Genomic DNA, 4,479 nt, shown 5'->3' on the forward strand with positions numbered 1-4,479 from the left:
TAACCCCTCCCCAAACACACTTCCTCCTCTGTAAAATGCATTAATAATCCTTATTTTGCAAGATTGTGAAGATGAATAAATGAGCTAATTTATGTGAAGGGCATAGAGTATAAGCTCAGTGTGGACCCTGTTGTCCCAATTCCTGTAAGACATGAAGATATTTTATGCATATCAGGTGATAGGGTTTGGGAGTTGGAGGGGGTCTGGAGCCAAAGGCCAAGAAAGAATTCTTGAGATGTCTTTGTTGCAAAAAGGTGATTTTATTAAAGCAAGGGGACAGGACCCATGGGCAGAAAGTGCTGCACTGGGGTTGTAAAGGGTGACTGCTGATATACTGTGGAGTTTGGGGGAAATAAAGACAAAAAGGAGGCCTCCAGAAGGACTTTGATATGCTAAAGAGAGCTCCTAAGATGTTAGGGCCCTTGCTATTGTCAAGTTAAGGTTGTTTTTCCTCTAGTAAGATATCAACATTAGGAGAGGAGGGGTTCCTGGAGAAATGTTATCCTCTGTATTTGCCTCAAGTATTTGTCAATGGGATGCAGGTTATAAAGAAATTAATTTTACCTGCCATTTCCTTCTTGCCTTTGTTCCCCACATCACTGATGAGGGGGAAGGTGATATCAGGGCTCCAGAAAACTGAGTCCATAGGTTTCTGGAGATTAGGCTATTGATAAGATTGGCTTTTTCTTGTAATTTACTAAGACATTTGCAAACTGATGGAGGCTCAAGTCTTGCATGAGTGATCTCTATCAATTAACCATTTTTTTCCCTTTCTTTGTACTTGAGCAGCCAAGAATGCCTGAGGAATATCACACATATCCCACCTGGGGTTGGGGGTGGTGGTGGGGCTTGTGCTAGCTTGTGCTTGGCCCTCTGTTTGCCTTATGGTCCCTCACCATCTGGGAGTATGATGGAAGCCCAATCTGTCTCTGGGAGCGGGGAGGTGCACTATGGACCTCTTTTCCCAATTGGATATAATGTAGCCTGGATGACTCATATAACTGCTGAGTGGGCAAGATCGCCTTCTCCAATTCAGGAGAGTCAAAATTGGGAATTTTCATCTTTGTCTCCTCGGGAGAAAAATGGCAAGTCCTCGCCCTGTGTATTTCAAATGCTCAGCCTGATAAATCTATAGTCGTTACTGAAGGTGTTAGAAAAGGCAAGGTAGAGTTGGCTTTGAGAGAAAATCTAAGTCCGGCTTGCAAATAAAAGTAAAATCTACAAGCGTATATTCGTAAAACCTTCATTTGTCCATTCGTTCACTGTCCATCCATCCATCCATCCATCCATCCATCCATCTTCCCTATTCATTTATTTAACAAACCTTTATCAAGGATCAACTAACTGCCAGGTATTAGATCACAAAATCAATGAAATGATATCATTTTCTGTTTCTTGGTAACAAATTTTTATTTATGGAAGCCAGTAAGAAGTTCTTTATAGATGGTCAACCAAATTCCTTGTCCTTGTCCTCCAGAATGTAAGTTCTTCATTTTTGATTTAGACTGGCTACGAAACCTGTAAGCCTCGGTTGGGACAGGAACCAAGGCCAAGGTTAAACCCCCTGCTTTCAGAAGATGGATCACAGCTGATGAATGAATTAGTTTTGGAAATGTTTTCAGCAGGTGATCTGCTTGACTCATTAGGGAAACTGTCTGGTTCATTAGCTGATATACCTGGTTCAGTGGATAATACATCTGATTAAACAGTGAAACATGAATTCTTTTAAAAAACAGACCCTCCCCCCCCCCCCCCACTAACCTTTATCCCCTACAGTAGTGGGAGATGTAACTGGTCAGAGCAACTTTGTTTACTTCTGTTCTCTTCTTCCCCCGACCCCTTAATACCTTATTGCCTATCAGTGTATCCTGAGGGACAACAGGCAAGTGGGAGACAAGTTCTATGCTGATGTAGGCAAAAATCTGGCTTGGCTATTTCAGTAAATCACTGTCATCCAGAGTGGTTCTGAATTCTGTCAAAAAAAAAAAAAAAAAGCCTCAATTTGCTAGGCAGACAGAATGGGGCTCTTTTTACCCTGTTGAGAGTCATAGCCGTGAAATCTTTGTTTGCAAATCAGGGCTCTTTTCAACAATGCTGGGCGGGGGGGACCAAAACAGCAATTCTAAAGTCTCTTCTCTCCACCTCAGCCTCTTTCTACTTGGGGAGGAGATGGGATCCCTGGAGAAGGTACCACTGTCTCCTTGCCAATATGCTTGTCACAACCAGGAACAAACAGTCCCTGGAGCCATCCAAGCTCAAGCTCAAAAAATGTGAACAAATTCGAATTGTGATTTTTTTTTTTTTCTTTTAGCAATGGGGAGGGAAAACTAGAAGGCATTAGAATCCCCTGGAGGACTTGTTAAAACATGGATTTCTGGGTCAAATCGCATCCTGGTAAATATTTAATGACCTGCTCTCTTTGGAAGAAAAGATGTGATTTGCATTTGCCAATTTCTGTGGTGTAAATACTCCCACAATAGTCAATTTCCAGCTACGTCCAAATTGGGAAGAGATGCAGAGCTCATACTAGCCAGCTCCAGCACCAGGAAGGGGAGCCCCACCTTCACGGTTTCTGATTTAGCAGGTCAATGGGAGGGCCTGAGAATTTGTACTTCCAACAGGTTCCCAGGGGGTGGTGCAATTGGCGCTAGTCCAGAGTTATTAGGTGTCAGGTATCATGGGAATTTCCTTGGACTTTGAGACCTTGCCACTTTCCAAATACCCTGTCTTAGGACCTCATCTTCTTTTTCCCCTTATATTCTGAAGGGACCTGATGCACGTCATTGGAAAGAACCCTTAACCACCGCATGGTCTCTGGGCTGTCACGTTTGGGAAAGTGAAATATACCAGTTTTCCAAAAGGAATCCACATATGCTGCCCTCTTTTGTTTGCACCCCTCCTTTGTCATAACGTGAATGTAAGGAACCAGGTCTTTGTCATTATTATGGTCCCTGTCTAGCCCAGCGCCAGTCAACAGTCACTGAGTGGAAATGAGCATGGTATACTGGCTTGCACGTGAAATACAGATCTCAGGGTTTCCATCTCTCTTCCGATCTTTATTTGCCTGTCCGTCTATCAAGTTCATTCACTTGTGCGATGGATATTTGAATCCGTACTATGCGCCAGTCACGGGATCCTGGAAATGTAATAGTGAATGCGATAGGCACAATAGCTGACCTATGGAGCTGAGATAGGGAAGACAAATATTAAATATAAATTAGATTTGCAATGAGTGCTTCAAAGAGAAAGCCCAGGATGCATGAGGGCATCCAACAGGGTAAGGAGTCAAGAAAGGACTCTCTGAGGAAAGAAGGTCAAATTGAAGCCCAAAGTATGGGTAAGGGTTTCCCAATGCAAGGAGTTGGTAGCAGCAGGTATGTGGCAGGATGTATTCCAGGGAAGCAGGAGCACAGGGAAGGGAAGTGTGGGAGGAGAGAAGGCTGGAAAGAGAGGTGGGTTCTAAATGTTACCTTCATAACAAGGGGCACCCTGGAAGGATCACAAGCAGAGGAGTGCCAGCTCCCATCTGGCCCAAGAAAACGTTGCCTTTGGAGGTGGTGCGGCCCACGTGTTCTTGGGCGTGTCGTTTCTGAATCACAAACCCAGACAATATGTCCCATTACGCAAGGTTCTGGCTGAGCTTGTTCCGAGTTCTCTTGAGGGCAGCCATTCCATTCTCAATCATCCTCTGGTTGTGCTACTCTTATCATCCAATGAAACCAAACTGCTCAACGTCAAGGATGCCGTCTTTTTTCCTTCTGTCGTCCCCTTGTGCCTATAGTGGTGCTGGGTGCTCCCTGGGTCACTCGTGAAGAGTCACTGGGACCAAGAAGATCGCTTGACTTACTAAAAGGATATCAGGCTTCCAGTCAAATTCTCATTCACCAGCTTGGAGAAATAAACGGAAGTTGCCATCTTGACCCCTCCGGCCAATTTAGTAGTCTTTAAGTTTCAGCAAGTGTTATGCCCAGAATTCGTGATCCCCAAAGACCACCAGGGAGCCGAGTCCGACGCAAAAGCAAAAGAGCCTTTATTCGAGCTAGCTAGAGCTCAATCCCCTACCTGCACCGACGCAGCAGTGGGATACCGGGAGAGAGAGCGAGTTTCAAAAGGACAAAGGTTTTATTGGGGCCTAGGGGCAGTTGGTGAGGTAATGGCTGTGGCCTCAGCCGATTGGCTGGGGAAGGGTCCGAGTCCTGTTAGGCAGGTGAGCGGGGAGGTTACTCAAGGGGAGGAGGCGTGGTCAAGGTGAAGGACACAGAACAAGATGGAGTCGGCCCGCCCTTTCACACGTACCTTTAGCCTAGGTGATTGATTAACTAAACCTTTCTTTGTATGTCTACAGATCATGCGTTGTTTCCTAGAAAGACCCGGAACCAAACCCTCTTGCACGACTTCCCCCCCCCCCCCCAAAGAGCACAATACAAAATCCTAGCACTATGTCTACAGCCAGCACCCTTGAGTCCACACGCAATCAAA

The 4,479-nt window shown here is 45.2% G+C and overlaps 1 long non-coding RNA gene across 1 annotated transcript; it reads right to left on the reverse strand.

Moving 5' to 3' along the window:
* Window positions 1-1,465: 1,465 nt before the first annotated feature.
* Window positions 1,466-3,677, reverse strand: LOC122212410. Its single transcript, XR_006199130.1, has 3 exons — window positions 3,471-3,677; window positions 1,848-1,972; window positions 1,466-1,676 (listed from the first exon to the last, which is right to left on the reverse strand). It is a non-coding gene; the product is annotated as an uncharacterized LOC122212410 (long non-coding RNA).
* Between the last annotated feature and the right edge of the window lie 802 nt (window positions 3,678-4,479).

The sequence above is a fragment of the Panthera leo genome, chromosome F3, assembly GCF_018350215.1.
Source record: "Panthera leo isolate Ple1 chromosome F3, P.leo_Ple1_pat1.1, whole genome shotgun sequence".
Classification (NCBI taxonomy): domain Eukaryota; kingdom Metazoa; phylum Chordata; class Mammalia; order Carnivora; family Felidae; genus Panthera; species Panthera leo.